The sequence below is a fragment of the Hypanus sabinus genome, unplaced genomic scaffold (genome assembly GCF_030144855.1).
Source record: "Hypanus sabinus isolate sHypSab1 unplaced genomic scaffold, sHypSab1.hap1 scaffold_588, whole genome shotgun sequence".
Classification (NCBI taxonomy): Eukaryota; Metazoa; Chordata; class Chondrichthyes; order Myliobatiformes; family Dasyatidae; genus Hypanus; species Hypanus sabinus.
In genome coordinates this window covers 23,971-43,871 of record NW_026781446.1, presented here as the reverse complement: position 1 = coordinate 43,871, position 19,901 = coordinate 23,971, and the positions used below count along the sequence as shown (strand labels likewise).

At 43.7% G+C, this 19,901-nt stretch overlaps 1 non-coding gene across 1 annotated transcript; it reads right to left on the bottom strand.

The window, feature by feature from the left end:
* Window positions 1-10,691: 10,691 nt before the first annotated feature.
* Window positions 10,692-10,785, bottom strand: trnai-uau (transfer RNA isoleucine (anticodon UAU)). Its single transcript has 2 exons — window positions 10,748-10,785; window positions 10,692-10,727 (listed from the first exon to the last, which is right to left on the bottom strand). It is a non-coding gene; the product is annotated as a tRNA-Ile (tRNA).
* Window positions 10,786-19,901: the final 9,116 nt, after the last annotated feature.

The following is a 19,901-nucleotide window of genomic DNA, read 5'->3' as shown; positions in this document are numbered from 1 at the left end:
CTCCCTACGTTACAGCTCAGCCGGGAATGTTCTGCTCGTCAGAGACATGATGGGCGGAAGAGTTTACTCCTGTGTTGCAACACTCCGTGTCTTATGACACCCATCAGTGCTGAAGAACGGGATAAATGGAGGAGAATGGGCAGCTGTTGATTAATAGATTGTGATTACAATGTGAACGCATCACGTGGACCTGATAGGATCATGGGAACAGTAGAGCACAAGAACAAGCCCTCTGACTCCCTACTTCTGCGCTGAACAAGATAACGAATGAGACGGTACATGACCCATCTCCATTCATTCACCGCATACTCTTGCACTTTAATTGAATATTTACCATTATGGGAATCTCGAGGTTATACCCCAATGGGTGTCAAACCTGTACCATCGGCTCCCATGTTGAAGTACATATTTAAGAAGAGAAGAGGAAACACGTCCGGATTTAAACAAAAAAGTGAAGGCTCAGTTACAGACTTACCCGGAAGGGAGCAGGAAGGTTGGTGGGTTCTCCAAACTAGAGTCAAGTTGGATTATGAGATGTAATCCAGATTTAGAGGTAGGGATAACAGTGAAAACAGCAAACTGTACACAAATAGACTTAGTCATGACACAGCAACAGGATCAGGAGTTAGCAAAGGTACGAAGAGGAGAGAATACTGAACAGTTTGGGAAATATAGAGGGATACAGGCACGGAATGGGACTGTATTTAATTATGGTAAATTTGTGGTGACAGAAAGTGAAATAAATCATATGATGTATCGTCACCATGACTTTTGTGGGCATCAGAGAACAGATAGAATTATGGAACAGTTGAAGAATCTGTGTTGCTGCCCTAAACTGTGAAGAGATGGACATTATTGAAAGAATTGTTTGCTTTGTGAACAATGATAACCCAGAAAAATCGGCATATAGAAGCAGTTTTAAGACCCGCTCCGTAGAAGGACCATGTGTTAACTTGTAGGATTATGTTGTTGGATTTTCACCTCCATGCCCTGGAGGACTGAACTATATCCCCGAGATAGGGGATGCGATCACCAAGTGGAGAGAGGCTTCCCCAACTCGATGATGAAAACCGGTGACGTTACAGTCAGGATTATGTTGGACGGAATTTCCACCCGTTGGGGATTGCAAATCTCTCCAGAATCAGTCATGGTCTCTGCTACTCCGCACATGTGATACAAAATGTAATGAAACTGTCTGGGGTAAAACACAGGTTGGTTTCCCTTATCGATCACAATAGAGTGCAATTGCTGAACGGATGAAAAGATCTTTAAAGACAATCTAATCTGAAATTAAATGGGTAGCATCCCTGTTTGGGCTGGATTTATCACAGGCCGAATATGATGGCATAGGAAAGGACCAATGCAAGTAGCGTTTAATTGACTCTATTAAGGAGCCCGATTATGTCGCCGCTAATAATGTGTGACAGAGGAAACAGCACACTAAAGCTTATTTCGAGGTGCGAACAAAACCGCAAAAGTTGGAAATCGGACAGAAGGTCATGATCTCTCTACATCAGCCAAGCCCCTTTACAGCTTCGCGATTTGTAGGGACATATGATATCCCCGACAGATCCGGTCCATCAGTATATAGACCGCTCCAAACAAGTTGGGTGAGTATCATATTAAAAAACTTCAACCCTTTGGTGATAGTCAATGTCCTCTAGTCGCTGAGTTCCAGAAAACACTGTCAATTAGATTCTCTGCAGCGAGATGAGATGATCCTCTTAGATTTATTTTTTAGACAATCGACGGTGACGTGGATGATATAGCAGTTGCTCCCTATGTGAGTTGGGCAACCACTTCCGGTTTTACCCGGAAGTTGAGGATCGGTCACAGTTTTACTCTCGCCCAAGCTTAGGCGGAGACAATGGAAGGGAGAAACAGACGGGGGAACGTGTTTGTTACATGGTCTTCTGGAAATGAAGTGGGGGATAATTCAGCTGATATGGTTGGATTTTAACAAGGCGTTAAAGTTAGCCAAGGTAGGTCCATTCATAAAGTCAAAAGGTTTGGCATCCAGGGAAAGTTCGTTGGTGGATTTAGAAATGACGCCGACAGAAGACAGAGGATAGTTGTGGATGGAGCGATTGCTCCCGGGATGTTGGTGACAGTTGTTCTGCAGAGATTTTTTCTGAGACCCCAGGTTTTTGTGTTTTTATCGATTACTTGGAAGACGAGGCGACAGGGTGGTTTATTGCATTTTCAATGATGTGGAAGTTGCTGGAATTGGACAGTATATGGACAGTATAGTAGCTTGTCAGAGATTACAACAAGATATAGACAGAACTCAGGGCAGCGGTGATAATTTGCAGATAGAGTTGAACCCGGAAAAGTACGAAGTGATTCGCTTTGGAAGGATGAATTTGAAAGCAGAGTTGGTACTTTCTGGAGTTAACTGAGGGTTTCACAATAGTACGAGTACTACAATGGAAACAGAGTGATGAGACTCTCCAATAAGCCGAGGGCCGCTCATCAGTACGAGAACCACAATCGTCACGGAGCGGTTCACTGCAGGAGCAGAAGAAAGTGATTGACAGGTGTGCTTGAACACTTCCGCTGTTCTACACATACTCATAGTGACGCTCGAAAGGCAATAGACCTGACAGTAAATCAGGAGAAAAAAAATAAAACTTCGTGGCAAATAATAGAACAGACTGGAACTTGCTGCTTTTGCTCAGACAGAGAATGGATGGAGAAATAGTGGTAGAATTGTGGCAGGTTTGAGAACATATTCAAAGTGAAATAGACTGCATCGCACGTCACGGGTGTGGGACGGCCCGGTCATTCATTGGCAGGGGTCAGGTTCCTGCCAAACCGACCATCTGAGCACTGGAAAACATTGTTCTTCAAACTATCCACAGCCCTCGCTAATTTCCCGAGGACACGCTCCCTTTTTTTATCACAGGTCTCTGGAATATCGCTGTGGATCTTTTACAGTGTTCGCAGGAATATATGCAGTGTATTTTATTGTAACACATGTCAGCTGTCACTGTGATATGCAACACTCAAACCGCCCGGAATGACTGGATCGAACGAAAGAAAAGAATGAACGAATGTTCCCCTTTAATAAAGAAGTGTTCTCCATTTCACCCGCCAGAACAAACTCCTTCCCTCAATTTCAGAAGCGAATGAGCTCCGTCAAATGCTACAAAATAAATCGACTTCAAGATGAATGCCTACTTTGAAAACTACATAGATATAAAACTATCCTATTTAAATAGCTGAAGCCATGTATCATGAAAAATAACATGGAAAATTCACGTCATATTTTGTTTTAAAATAATGAGATTGCAATATCCCTTGAGGAGTCAAATTAATGACAAGGGAACAGTGATAAAAATAGTTTAACGTAAGTGTTTGTGCAGTTGGTTGTCACTAATGTCCCTGACGTGACAACTACGTTAATTGCCTCAGTGGAATTGCTCTCCCCTCAATAAAAGTCTGCTAAACCGGTCACCAGTCCATCTGAGCGGCTGAAACGCTCCGTACAACTGAACGCTGCTTCTGACGGAATATGGGATATCCGGCAATTTACTACATCGCGGCCATTCTCTATCCCACACTTGTAGCGGTTGGTGTCCCCGGTAAGATGCCGGAGCTGGTCACTTTATGTATGTGCCGTCGTTACTCTACTGCTTCTCTGCTGCGGTATCTGCGCTCTTACTGAGCACAGATACTACCATTGGCTGAAACGTTTCCAGAGTGGAGGGTTCAGGGTTCTGATTGTTTTATGTACATTTTCCATACTTCGATCGCAATTTTTTCTTTGTCATTTAAGTCGGTGCCAATATTATCAATGTTTCATAATTTCACTTCGCTAGGCTTTATGAAGTGACGCAGGTCTCTGCTTTTCCAGGTCCGAGTCTCTATCAGTGCAGAGAATTCGACACTATAACAACGTGGTAGCTTATTCAAATGACGGTCCAGTCTATTTTCGACACGCAGATCTGTTCTTCTGCAAATGAGGAAATGAAAACTCTTGCATATATCTCCTTCATTCCACCTTGACATCGCTACAAACAAACCTGTCAGCACCTTTACCTCTAATAATGGAAATGGTGTCGGTTACTGGGGAGATCGACGACTCACCAGTACTTTAGTCGGGGAGTTCATTTCCTCGCTGTCAACTGTCGGAGTTTCGCCAATCCACTGCCATTCCAATGCGTCAGACAGCCAGAGTGCAGCTACTGAGACCGTACACACTGGATTACCGTTTTCCATTTCCAAACAAACCCTACTCTGAAAAGCACTGGAAGAATGGGTGCATTCAGAGAGAGTTGTTGCTGACCAGATTTCTATTACTTTTTCAATTTTTTTGCAGTTTATTTAACGGCGATTTTGTTCATCTCTCGGGGAAAATGCATCACCCGTTACCTGGTTGGAATGGCAACTGCGGATTTGATGGTGGTTATCGTTGTTGCTTTAGTGGAACAGACCTAACAATATCTACATTTATTCTATTCATATTTATAATGTTTTTTTTTTTCAAATTTCTTGCAGTTAATTTTACGGCGGTTGTGATCCTCTCTCGGGGAAAATGCGGACTCTCCGAATGCATCACCCGTTACCTGGTTGGAATGGCAACAGCGGATCTGATGGTGGTTATCGTTGTTGCTTTAGTGGATCAGACAAACAATATCTACATTTATTCCAGATCCCTGCTCAGCACTCATGTATGCGCTCTGACACTTGTATTCGGGATGGTAGCGACGGACTGTTCTGTTTGGTTCACGGTCAGTTTTACCTTCGATCGTTTCATCGCAATATGTTGCCGAAAGCTGCGGGAGCGATACTGCACCGAGAGAGCAGCAACGGTGGTTATCGTGACCGTGGTTATAGTGAGCTGCGGGAGATGTGCCCCGGTTTATTTTGCCCTTGAACCTTACGTCATCATTGACAACACGCCGTGGCGGTGCATCCGCACAGATGAATACGCTACCTCACCCGTGTGGAAAGGATACCAATTACTGGACAGTACTGTAACTCCATTGTTACCAATCGGCTTAATCCTGGTGTTTAACGGGTTAACCGTAAGACATATCGTTGTGGCAAATAGAGTCCGCAGAAAGCTTCGCAACAGCAGCGACAATCAGAAAGATGCCGAGGTGGAAAAACGCAGAAAATCGATGATTTTGGTGTTTTCAATATCAGCTAATTTCATATTATTTTGGATGCCCATGGTAGCCCATTCCCTGAAATGGCAGAGGCAAAACTATTTTTACGAGGACAGGTATTTGAGTTCCCCGGTATTCATCCTACAGCAATTTGGGTTCATGTTGCAAATTCTCAGCGTGTGCACCAATACTTGTATCTATACACTGACACAGAGGAAATTCAGAGAAGAGCTGAGGAATGGAATGAGGTACATGTTTACGTTAAATGGCCATCTGTGTACATAATGCCCGCGTCTAATGGCATTTCCACGGAGTTTTCAAATAAACCCGTTTTACAATGAACAGGTTTGGTAAACACGTCGTAAACTCAATCAATCATATGTATGGTCAACCGGAAATTGCAGAATTGGTGGAAAATTGCTGACTTCATACAGTTCAGGTCGATAGAAAAACAAACGCGCAGTGCTACTGGCGTGATTGCTACATAGGTTGAAGTATGTTCCAAACTATCACAGACACTCGACTGTCACAAGGGCAGGGATGGCTGCAGGACGTTTCGTGTTTTAGGTGTTTCAAAATGGACAGGGTCAGGTAACAGAGTGTAAAGGGAGTGCGGTGGTATCAGGGATAGTATCGCAGCTGCAGAAAGGAAGGACAACGTGGAGCATTTGCTTATTCATCGATGGCGAGTCTAACACAGAAACACGAAAGACGCGATCATCCCAATGGGAGTATTCTATGCAGATCAACCAAATAAGTGCAACGGGAACGGTGAAGAACCGATTGGTAAGCGGATATTGGACATTGGCCATGTTATTGGCACGGGTAACAGAAACGTCCACAATGTTATTTGGTACCTCATCAGAGTAAAAGGTCTAGACGTGACTTAATTTCTCAGTTGGGTCCAGGACGGATGCATGTCATTATATGAAGATAGGCGGACTAGCGAACAGTCCGTACCAGATCTAATATTAGAAAAGGAAATGTATCAGGTAATAGATCTCTGGGTGGGTCAGCATTTCAGAGCAATAGGGCAGATCTGCCCTCGATTTACCTTGCACATGGATAGGACCAGGGAGCATTGAATGTGTTTAATGGAAAGTCGGCGATTTATGGTGCTTCCTGTCAAGATCTTGGGAAGGTACATTGGGAGATGATGCACTCGTGGAAATGCACGACAGATATGTGGAGATTGTTTAGGGAGCACTGACATGGGGTTCAGTAAGGGCTTGTCTCATTGTCACAGGGAAAGGATAATAGCATAATATAACCCTGGGTGACAGTACAGTTGTAACAACTCGTCAAGAGGAAGAACTAAAAGTACCTGAGGTTTAGGGAGAAAGGATTAGGTAGGGTTATGGACGGTCACAATACACACAGGAGAGAATTTAACAATGGATTTAGAAAAGTTAGAAGGCGACTTGAGAAGGCCTTGACGAGTTGCACTGCGAAGAACAGGAGGAGGCTGGGGAGCGTGTGGGCAGATCAGAGGTAAAAGAGGAGTCCAAAGGGTCTGGAGTCCAAGGGGGCGGTAAAGCTCCTCACTGAATTCATTGATCAATGTGAACACAGCGTGAAAAGGCAGAGAGAAAAGGCAGATATGCTAGATCATATCTAGCATATTGCCTTTTCTATGATATCTACCATATCTTGTGGAATGAGCTTCTAGTAGAAGTGGTAGAGGCAGATTCGGGATTGTCATTTAAAGTAAAATTGCATAGCTATGTCGACAAGAAAGGAATGGAGGGTTATGGGCTGAGTGCGGGGCAGTGGGACTAGATGAGGGTAAGCGTTCAGCACGGACTAGAAGGGCCGAGATGGCCTGTTTCAGTGCTGTAATTGTTACATGTTTATCATGCCGATACTAAGAAAGAGGATGCGCTGGAAACTTGGAAATCATTATGATAGATGATTTCCCGGTGCCGGAGGGGAAATAGTCCAGCTGATTTGGAAGGGAAGCGAAGACATTGCTCAGCTTCTGGACAGGATATTTGTATCCTCCCTGGCCATGGACGTAGAACTAAAAGATTAGATGTTGGCAAATATTAATCAATTGTTGAAGCAAGATAATAGCGGTTTTCATTGGAAGTATCGCCAAGTGAGTCTTTCGTCAGTAGTGGGTAAACTATTATAGAGGATTATTAAAGATGGAATTTATGAGTATTTGGAGAAAAGTAGTTTGGCTACGGAGAGACAACGTGGCTCTGTCAGAGGTATGTTGTCCTATATGAGCCAGGTTGAGTTATCTGAATAGTCGATGTCGGTGTATTAATTCCGAGAGTAGGGAGCATGGGATCCAGGTAATCCTTCGTTGATTCAGAACTGACTTCCTAACAGAAGACATGTGATGTAGTAGGTAGAGTGAATTCTGGCTGGAAGACAGCGGGCAGCCGCGCCCCGCTAAGAGGATGGACTTTCAGGGAAATTTTACAGCTTTTGCACTCAGCAGTTACAGTGTTCCGAGAAATAGGGCTCAGGGAAATAATCGATTTAATCTGATCACACAGCAACAGCTGGATAATTTATGGAATTAGGGCTGATGACGTAAGAAAATCGCTGAGCTATTGACTACACTGCCACTTTATATAAGCTGACCAGTCATTTACATGTTACAGGGCAGATGCTACAATGACTTCAAAACAATCTTTTCCAATGGAGACCTACAACTTGAAACCAGCATTTAATAGTGTTCAGAGCAGCTTCTGGTGCTCATTAAAATAATCTTCCTTCCAGAATGACAATTCCAAATTCCCATTTCAATTCCCAACACTTCGAAATCGTGTTTTTATCATATCGGGTGTAGATACGCTTAAACTTCGATCCAGTTAACCCTGAATCTACATGGTCAGTGTGAAATCCGTGTCTCTCTCTGAATTAATAATAAATGAAACATACAAATCTACACAAACTAAAAATTCAGCCAGGGCAAAGCAAACACCCGGGCACACACTTGTCTCCCTTCAAAACCATCACAGGCAATTGGAGGATACTGAACAAACAACTTCCAAAGCAAAGCACGTATTCTGCAGAAGAGATGGGAGCGTGAGATGTGGAGAGCTGAGGCGAGCATACACCAGCACTTCATAGAATTTCGGAAATATATGCATCCTTCGCATCAGTTCCTGGAAATCACTTCCCGCAAGGTGACACGATTTTTTTTGTCACCAGTATGGTGAAAAAGAAGATTAATTCAATCGTCCCACCAACACAAACTAAAGAAACACTCAATTGACATAAAGCCATTCATGGCCATAATCTTTTTCTCTCTCTTTCAATTGACATCACTTATGTCCAAACAGCATGTTGTATTTTAAATCTGCAATGCATTCATATTTTCAAAATATCGCAGAAAATAGCATGGTCTTATTTGTTCAACAGTTAACTAACATCTGTAATGGCAATCATGCAACATTTAATAAAGCCTTTCGACTCCAGGACAAAGAGACGCCGAAAGTAATGTGTCCCCCGAGTTAATATTCAACACAATTAAAACACGACGTCTCCACAACTGCAAGCCGTCAAAGGCTGCCAAGGTTTCTGACTTTACATTTCTGTCCAAGGATTGGATTCGGGCTAAATGAACCCTTTGTGGTATAGTATCGGGGCGAATGATTCCCATTACCACAGCCGAAGCAACAGATTTGTTCCCTGTACTGGGACCACTTTCACACCCACCTCCAGACCTGAACTATTGTCTCTACCGCCTTTCTGAAGGTATATTCATGCAGTGTGATACTCCCTTTATCATCTCACATCTATCTCCTCATGCTGTAACCATCCACTTTACTCAGTCTACATGCTTCATTGTGTGCAAGGACAGAGGGATCGAACAGCATCAACGACTTTCTAGATTGGTCGGAGTTGCGAGACACTGACGTTGTAATCCAGACATATAGTCAGACAGCCACAGGAAACTACTGCTCAGAAACAGGGTCTTCAGTCCGTCCAGTCATTGGGGAATTATTTACACTGCCTAATCCCATCGACCTCACCCGGACTGTGGCCATCCATATCCCACTTATCCGTGCACTTATCCAATACTGTACCAGCAGTTATGGTCGAAATGACACTAAAAAGTGACTAGACCTGACTTGATTTGACAATATTCATATTAATTTAAGAAACCCACCCGGATGTCCCATCTAAACCACTTGCACTGACTATTGCCTTCTCCTAGAAAGTACCTTTACAAGACAGCTGATACCAGCCGTCATCAATACTCTTCAGCGATTTTGTTCCTGGTGTCAGTGATGACATAAGCAGCATATGTGACCGGCATCAGCAGCACATACGACCATCTATCATCTGCTCCCATGGCCCCACGTGACCCTGAGTTGGGGAGGGTGCTATGGAAGTGCTACATCTCGCCCTAGGCTGGCGGTGGGAAGACGCAACTTATACTTCTTTCGGTAGAGACGTATCTTGTTAAACTCTATCAAGTCAGCTCTCAACCTCCCAATCTCCCAAGAGAATGTCCGGAATGTCTTATCCACTCAGCCCCATGGTAAACATCCTCTGCAGCCTCAGTAAACTTTTCACATCCTTTCTGTAAGGAGGCTATTGTAACTATTTTAGAGTTACAATACCTCGCGGCGCTTTAACTCAAGCCCCTAACTAATGAAGGCAACACCCAATACGCCTCCTTAACAAAATTATCAAGAAACCAACTTATCTTAGCAGACACGCATTAGGGTTAGGGTTAGGGTTTTTAAACGGGGTTCTAACAGCTTTTAGCAGGGTCTGCCAGATACAAGTAGCTATGTTATAACTGTAGTCAAAGCAAAGCAAAACAGAACAGAACTTGATAAAAACAAGATGCTACCATAGTCAGTGCAAGTGGTTTAGATGGGACATCCGGGTGGGTTTCTTAAATTAATATGAATATTGTCAAATCAAGTCACTTTTTAGTGTCATTTCGACCATAACTGCTGGTACAGTACACAGTAAAAACGACACAGCGTTTTCCAGGACCATAGTGTTACATGAAGAAAAACAAAAACTACACTGAACTACGTAAAAACAACACAAAAACTACACTAGTCTACATACCTACCCAGGACTGCATAAAGTGTTCAAAACAGTGCAGGCAGTACAATAAATAATAAGAGATTTGGTGCTTTTAACGATCTCTACGGAGGAGCCGTCAATGGTCGTCGCTCTGTGCCCTCCTGAAGTTAACAACCATCTCTTTTGGGTTTTTTGTTCAGTCTCAGAGACAGGTCGTTCGCTCTGCACCAGTCCGTTAGCCGCTGCACCTCCTCTCGGTAAGCTGACTCGTTGTTCTTGCTGATGAGACCCACCACGGCCGTGTCATCGGCGAACTTGATGATGTGATTCGAGCTGTGTGTTGCAGCACAGTCGGGGTCAGCAGAGTGAACACCAGTGGACTCACACAACCCTGGGTGTAAACTCACACTCTCCTTCTCAGATCAAAATCAAAGCTGCATCGATTCGAAGTTAAATACAAATAATAAGCAGGGTGTCTCAGAGGTACAAATCAAATGTAAGATTCCAGTGGAATGCTCAGCTTGAGAGACGCCTAGTCACCCGGGCATTGCAACTGTTAAAAATCACGAGTGCTCTAGGTGAGGCTCGAACTCACAGCCTCGGCATTTCTCCGCCGTGTACTGCCATATATGTACCGCGCGCTAACCGATTGCGCCACTAGAGCCCAGTGCTGCAAACACGTGTTTTTATTCTATATGGAAAGAAAATCTAGAAGAAAATTACAGATATCATAGTGCATAGAGCCAAAAAATCTATAGAGCCCGTGAAAAGGCCGTTCGGCCCACAATGTATTGTCATTCCAGCTAAAAATCAAATCAAATGCACTCAAACTCTAATCCCTCCTTCCTACCCTGTCCATATCCCTCGATCTTCCTTACATCCGTGTGCATATCGAGTTAACAAATGTGCACATCAAATACCACCTATAAATTTGCTGATAATGCAAACATTGTTGGTCGAAACTCAGATGGAGACGAGAGGGCGAACAGAGGTGAGATATGTCAACCAGTTGAGTGGTCTCGCAGCAACAACCTTGCACTGAACGTCAGAAAGACGAAAAAGCTTATTGTGTACTTTAGGAAGGAGAGAGATACCAATCCTCATAGAGGGACCAGAAGTGGAGAGAGTAAGCAGTTTCAAGTTCCTGGGTGTTGAGATCTGTGAGGACTTAACCTGTTCCCAACATGTCGATGCAGTTATAAAGAAGGCAAAACAGCGGCTATACAGTACTTCATTAGGAGATTAACGAATAGACTCAAACAACTTCTGGAGAGCATTCTGACAGGCTGCGTCACTGTCTGGTATGGGGGGGGGCGGGTGGGCGAAGAGTTGCTACTCTACCGGATGTGGAGATGGAGAACGATATGATCATGCGGATGTAAGCAGAGAGCTATGGATGGGGAGAACAAGTGAGCACTCAAGTACTCAGTAGGCGAACTTTAAGTACAGACTTTCCATGAGCGTGGGTGGCAGGCGACAATTGCAGTCTGATTCTGAAGGGAACAGCGGCATCCAACCATTCTCCGGCGAAATGTCGTGTCGAGACTTGGATGGCAGCCTTTGTTATGTTGGAAAAATGACGCTGGAGCTCTTCCCTGGTTGGGAACTGAAGGGTACTTGAAGTTTACCGTCATCCTCTGTTGAACCTTTCTCTGTGCGTTGTTACTCTGTGTGTCCAGGCGCCACATTAGGGCTGAACACTTGAATTTTCATTATCGTTCATCATCCGCTCGCAGTGCTTCATTTTCTCAGCCAGATCATGTGAACCTTCACCTAACTTTTGCACTCGAGGTCCCCCCAATAATATATCATCAATGCCGTTAAATCTGGGACACCAAGTGAGAGATTGCTAGTTACCGACCCACTGGCTAATGGATCATGACAGTCAGTCTGCCTTGCTAGATCGGTCCAGTAAGACTGAAAAAATAATCATTTCCCAAACTCCCCAAGTGCTTTTCATTGATAATCTCCTTGTGAATTCCGCTCCATCAAATTCGCAATATCTGACACAGCAGCATATAGTTAGAGGGGCAAACTAGTTAGAGGGGCAAACAGACAAAAACAGACAGCAGAAGGCACGCAGCAGGACAGACGAATAGATAGATGGATGGATGGATAGATAGATAGATAGATAGATAGATAGATAGATAGATAGATAGATAGATAGATAGATAGATAGATAGATAGATAGATAGATAGAAACAGACAGACAGTTCAGCAAACCAGAAAGACCTATAATCTAGCATTGTAGATAATTACTCAGGGATGGATGTTCTTACTCAGGGATGAAGATTCTTACTCGAGGATGGAGAATCTTACTTAGGGATGGATATCCCTACTCAGCGTGGCTTAATCGGATGCGAGGTAGGGACAAGCCATCGCCATAGAAGCAGCGAGAGGGCAGTTGGGCCGGTGTAAAAACAAACAACGTCGCAGTTCATTCCCGATCCTTGCCAGCCGGTCAGGTGGATGATCAGATGTCCTCTTCGCTCTGCCTCGCGATGCCAGTGGAGACCGCCGCAGGCGGGGAATATAGATCGAAGTTCAGTGGAGTGAGCTTCACCAGAGAACGCAGGATCAACTACGTGGTCCGTACACAGGGATTCCGGAGACCGGGTGATTTTTGTTCTGATGTAGAAGCGACATTATTGTGAACAACGAAAATGCAGTAGCATGGGTCGCAGAGTGGAAACGAAATCTCTGGTTCAAATGCCTACATCTGAAGACACTCAACACCTTCCGTTAACGAATGCTAAAACTTACAGATCCAATAAACCTGTCCCTCCATATTAGATGCACCTGATATGGACAAGTAGTTACCACTACTCAACACCAGAATGTCTCTAATATTTTTTAAACTTCCGTATGAAACACGTCTTCCACCGTTTCGAAAATTGAACTTTAGATTTGCCGCTGATATCTGAAATGTTTCATGTTCGGCAACTTCCTGGTGCAATCCTTCTGCAGCGGTTTCACTGCAATCACAACGAAACTTTATGATGCTCTTATTAGACCATAATTATACGTCACTGCGTCATGACCTTTCCGGTTTGTGAGGGCAGGTATTCGGAATGTGTTGAAATGCAGTCTACCCAGTCCCTACCCTCATTCTTGTTTGAAATCCCATTTCCTTACCCTTCTCTATATCAGCAAATAAGAACCCTGTCATTCTTTGTCAATATCCCAACCCGACACATCCATGGAAGGTAATGACCTCAATAGTGACCCCTGTCTGTCCATCGATGACCATTTGCCAGTATTTCATCTGCTTTTATAGCACGGCGTCGTTCGACAATTGCAGTTCAACCTATAAGAGCACTCGCACATTTTCAGACCTGATTCACCTGCCATTACAGCATGAAGCTAATGTCCCCAGCTTATTCCATTCCATGGATCGGTCACGGGCATTCGTTAATGTAGGACCCGTTTTTTGTCAGTGTACATCACGTGACAGGTGTTGTTCCAAGGTCTGAAAAGAAAAAAAACATAGAGTCGTCCAGTGAACCAGACTCTGCAGAAAGAGAAACAAGCTAACGATCACCCTCGGACTGAGGTCAAGAGTAAATGTGTCAATTTTCAACATGGAGGTTGTGGGGCTGTGAAAGATAAAGTCGACCACGGCACGTGAAACACTGGCTGCTCTTTAGGGTTTTGTCGCACGAGGACGAGAAAGGAACATGGGCATCACCATGGAAAATAAGAGCGGGCAGTTCAGCCGGTGTAAGAGATTTGTGGTTCCATACTAGATTATGACGCAATCTGTTAGATATTCTCCAGTATACACCCATAGATGTTAATCTGAGTTTTAGATGGCATCATAAATTTGCACAAACTGACATAGCATGGGTTGTAAAAGCTGGTAAACGTTTCCAGGGCACTGCTAACAAATACTGCTCCACTAAGCCTCTACACTAACAATTCCAGTCGATATTTAGGTAATCATAGCCGAGCTGCAAACTACTCTGGTGTTCTGGTAATTTCCATAAGCTGGCTACATTTAATTATTTCCCTTCTGCTCGCATTTCAAACATCTTTGGAAATTGAAGCGCATAACATCTCAAAGTCCCCCCTTATCAACTCTCCAGTTACATCTCTAAAGCTGCCCAGAGTGAGGGAGGTGATTGATGGTGTCGGTGAATTCCAGTGTCAGTGTTGCACAGGGTGGAGTACAGTGCTGGGTGTGCAAAGTTCGTCGTGGTCACTTCACAGTGTTCCGAGTTGTACAGGTCTGTGTCCTGGCTTTGAAAATCTGGATATTGTAAAGTTCGTTGTCCACGCAATCAGCTGCCGAATATTCTTGTAAAGGCAAGTATGCAGGACATGTTTATATATAACCATATAACAATTACAGCACGGAAACAGGCCATCTCGGCCCTTCTAGTCCGTACCGAACGGTAATCTGATCTAGTCCCACTGACGGGCACTCAGCCCATAACCTTCCATTCCTTTCCTGCCCATATACCTATCCAATTTTACTTTAAATGATAGCACCGAACCTGCCTCTACCACTTCTACTGGAAGCTCGTTGCATACAGCTACCACTCACTGAGTAAAGATATTCCACCTCGAGTTATCCTTAAACTTTTGCCCCCTAATTCTCAACTCATGTTCTCTTGTTTTTGAATCTCCCCTACTCTCAGAGGAAAAAGCCTATTCACGTCAACTCTATCTATCCCCCTCATAATTTTAAATACCTCTGTCAAGTCCCCCTTCCACCTTCTATGCTCCAAAAAATAAAGACCTAACTTGTTTAACCGTTTCCTGTAACTTAGGTGCTGAAACCCAGGGAACATTCTGGTAAATCCTTTCTGTATTCTCTCTATTTTGTTGACATCCTTCCTATAATTCAGTGACCAGAACTGTACACAATAATCCAAATTCGGCCTTACCAATGCCTTGTACAATTTTAACATTACATCCCAACTCCTATATGCTCTGATTTATAAAGGCCAACATACCAAAAGCTTTCTTCATCACCCTGTCCCCAGGAGATTCCACTTTCAGGGAACCATGGTCCATTATTCCTAGTTCACTCTGTTCTGCTGCTTTCTTCAATGCCTTACCATTACCATGTATGTCCTATTTGGATTATTTCTACCAAAATATAGCACCTCACACTTATCAGCATTAAACTCCATTTGCCATCGTTCAGCCCTCTCTTCTAACTGGCCTAAATCTCTCTTAAAGCTTTGAAAACCTACTTCAATATCCACAACGCCACCTACCTTAGTATCGTATGATGGTTACAGCCTCCTCTTTCTCAACCCGCCGAGTTGCAGCAGAGTTTGCTTTCTGATTATCCAACTCCCGGCTGTTCCGTGCTTGAGCTACACTGGTCAGTGTCCATGCAGTCCAGAGTTGGTTAGTACAAGTCTGTTTTCTTACAGCGTTGCAGGTCGTTTGTGTACTCAGTGGGATGAGCATGAGAGGCAGTGAATTCACTGTGAAATGTTCATGTCTTTATTTCTACAGCAAATGATATGTGCAAATGATATAAGCGACATACCTGTATTCAGTAGCGGATAATACAATGGGCATATTGGAGTGGAAGTGGAAGCTTTAGCGTAAGTTCAAGTAAGGTGTTGGCTTTCTTTGTTTCATTTTCATGTAAGTAACTGACGCAGAGATTTAGGTGCAGACTTGCCTAGTTGCGTACCGAGGCGACAGCAATTTCAGTGTCCACAATGGTTTCTCCTTTACATCAGAGAGAGAAAGTACACAAAAACAAGAAGTGAGATTGGGTGCTTGGACTGCCGAATACTTGCGCACGGTCTTCTTCCTTCAGCTCAGTTTAATTCTTATTCTACTGACTTTCGGGCCATTTCTCTGTCTGCGGCCTTCTCCACTGACATCGTGAGGCAGGGCATAAATGAAAGGGACGGCATCTCATTTTCTAACTGACAAATTGCTACAATCGCGAATGAACTGTGATTTTTTTTACACATCTGCTGAACTGCCCTCTTATTGTTTCTCTGGAGATGCTCCTTTCTCGCCCGGGTACGAAAAAGAAAGAACTGCCAGTATTTCGCGCACAACAGAGACTGAATAAAGTGCTCCATGTTCTACTTTATTATTCACCTCCCCACAATCTCTATGATGGGGAATAAAACATCTCACATCTGACGCAGTCCCGGAGTTGTGTTAACTAGTTTCTCTTTATCCGGAGTCTGTTCCACTGGACGAGCTCTCCGAGTCCATATTTCAGTCTTGGACCTTGAGACCTCATGTCTCGCAGATCATCAGTAAAAGATAAAAGCTAAATAGCTCATTGCGTCCACTTTTATTTGCTCTAATTAGGCCAGCCTGGAGCAGGAACCTCCATTCCTGCGAGCACATGTCAAGAACAACGACTTTTTTCTTCGTCTAGACTTGTTCTTGTTTACTGATTTGCAGACGGTCTGTCTATCTATCTATCTATCTATCTATCTATCTATCTATCTATCTATCTATTTATCTATTAGACTGACGGCCTGCCTGTCCTCTGCCTGGCTGCTTGTCTATTTGCTGTCTAACTGTTAATCAGCTGCTCTGTCAGATTTTGCCAGGTTGATCGAGAAGATCTCTCAAGGAGATGGACAATAATTATGGAGATTTAAATGTTTCTTTTCTCAGTCTTACTGGATGAATGTTCACAAGATGGAGACTTTGTGACGTGGGATTCATGTCATTTTACCATTCCATTGACACTTGATGGGCATTTACCGTGTCCGACTGAATTTCATGATCCTTGAGCCAACGAGTCGATAGCGCACAATCTCTCATTTGGTGTCCGAGTTTTAACTGCATTGACGATATATAGTCTGGTTGACATAGAATGCCAAAAGTAAGTGAATGTGCACGTGAACTGGCTGATGAAATGAAGCACAGTGAGTGGGCCATGAACTCAAATGAAAATACAAGTCTCAGCCCTGATGTGGCGTCTGGAGATAAAAGGGAACAATGTAAAAACAAGAATGATTTTCATGTCCTGCAGTTTACAACCATGGAAGAGCTGCACTGTCATTTTCCCGAATGAACAGCGGCAGATATCCAGGTTTCTGCACTCCAATTTCCCGGAGTGTGGGTAGATGCCGCTGTCGCATTACCGCTCAGGCTGGAAATAACTGCCCGTCGTATTCCTTCATGGAAAGTCATGCGCCAAGTCGTGGCGCATCACAACTCATCCATCAAATGGAAATACATTTTTCGGCCCTAATGTGGCACCTGGACATGGAAGGAATAATGCAAACAAGAATGAATCAAGTGTCCCGCGGTTCACAACCAGGGAAGAGCTGAACAAGGCGTGGGAGTTTCAGAAAGAGAGACAGACTGAGAGATAGGCTCATTAATAACACATATTGTTGTCGACCCATTTCCCTGTGCACTACTGGAATAAATTGGTATCAGGAAAAATAAAGAACCGAAAGTTACAAGCTTGAGGAATGCAGAAAGAACAGAGTTTCGGAATGTGTTGAAGAAACAACGTCATAATGGATCTGTTTATTGTCAGGCAGAGACAGAGAGGCATCTATTACAAGAACGCCTGAAATACTGAAATTAAACAGTTTATTTTATTTTGTGCAAGAAAGAAAGTTTATTTCTGAAAACCGTTTTACATCTCGTAATCTGAGGCCAGCAGCCCGAATCGAAGCACATTGAATTGAATTCACTTTCATGATGCCAAACTTAACTTGTTTAGTGGATATAGCATCAATGGCCCCACAGCCACTTCATATTGAGCTGTTCCTTTAGTCTCGAGGAAACCCAGAGCAACACACCATGGGCCTGGGTCACAATACCTCTCAGATCTTCCCAGGTAGTTTTTAGCAGCCGGATTGTGTTATCATTTTCCACCCTTCCGGTTCTTTAAGCCTGGTTCGAGCATTTGGAAAATAAACTCCCCCGCCTACTAACTTAATTGTGCTCAGGCCCACGACAGCCAGCAAGTGTGTAAATCGCCGGGTGAAACACAGGAAGTAGCTCACTTGTGCAAAACCTGTATCCGTGAATTAGCAAGTGGGACCGTCATCGGGCAAAAGTGGGTTGGAAAGTAAATTTCAGCATGGAAAACAACGTCCACTTTGTTAAAAATAGTATTCATGAAAACTCTGTTCAGCTAAATGTGTTAAAACCCATGACTGTTTCATTAGCTGGAAATGAATTTACATGTGATTGTATTCCACAGAACAAGATGTCCGTCCGCTCAGTTACTGTTGTTTGCAAGAGCTATTCTGCTGGGGTGCTGGGGGTGGGTGGGTAAGTTACAGAATTCTTCATCATTCTACTGAATAAAGGGAAATACAGGGGCACGAGAGAGAAAATTGCCCGGGTCGATCAAAGGAGGATACTGGCGGTGATGATCGCTGATGTTTCTGGGAATAATTCACAAGGCGCAGGATGGATATGTCCCACGGAGGAAGAAGTTCTCAAATGGCAGGGGTAGGGAACCGTGGCTGACAGGGGAAGTAACGGACTGCATAAAGGCCAACGAAAGGGCAGATGAGGACGCAGAATTTAGGGGGAAGGATGATCGGGAACCTTTTAATATCCAACAAAAGGCAATTAAGAAGATATATTAAAGAAAAAATAGAAAATACGAAACAAGAGCAAACAAGGCAATAACATAATGCAGGAAGATAAAACGTTGTTCCGTTATAACATGCGTAGAAGAGAAGTGGGGTTAATATTGGGTCACTGGAAAATGATGATGGTGAGGTGCGAATGGGGGACAAAGAATTGCAGATGAACCCAATAGGTGTTTTGCATCCGTCTTCAGGAACGAGGCTCTGATAACGGCGCAGCTGATAATTTCCAGATTACGCCTGAGTTAGAAGTCATGTACTTTCGAACATTTTGGGGTGTCGGGTTGTTTTCGAGTGTGTGACGGAGAGGAGATATGTTGTAAAATTATGAGATTATGAGAGACATAGTTAGAGCAGAGAGGCATTATTAGTTTCGCGGGGTTAAATGTCTATAATCAGAGTGCATACAGTGAATTTTATTGGGACAAAGATAAGTGAGCAGGGAGTCGGTATAAGTTTCCCAGGGTTAAATGTCAATCATCAGAGTGCATGCATTGAAGTTCATAGGGGCAGAAATATGAGAGTGGCAAATTATTAACAGAGAGAGACGGATACCAGAATTAGCGGATAGTAGCAGCGCGAATGCGATATCAGCGTTCAAAAGGTTCTCGTGCACATGAGTGGACTGGGATCCGGCTCCGCTCGTGACCGAAGAATAAGCGCGAGACCGTGTTGCTGAGAGCCGAAGGACAGTAGTCACGTGAACAGAACAGACTACGACAGAGCCGTAGAGTGAGCGATAGAGAATTGAAGTGGAAAAGGGATGTGGTCATTGAATGAGGTGGAGAGTTACAGAGACCAACCTGTATATGGAAAGCAGTGACTGTGTCAGTACAGAGCGGGGAAACTCACAGTGACGTGTTTCAGTGCACGTTCAGACACCGAGTTCACAACGCCCGACACTGTCCGCTGTTTCATGTCACATCAATCGTTTCTAACACTGTACAGGCATCCGGCAAACGGAGTAAATATATTAGTGCTGTAAAAGTGGAGCATCTTCACCATGCTGTAGGTCAAATGGAACTTACTGCGAGTGACAGGATTCCGGACAAGAAACACAAAACTGACAAATACTGAATTTATTTGGAAAACTGATTAATTTGGAAAACTTATGTCACGAATGTGAAATAATCAGATTATAAATAATTCTTCGAAACAGGGGTCGTGTCAGTGTAGAGTCAGAGTTAAATATTGCAAGAAGGTTACTGTTGTTTGGCGA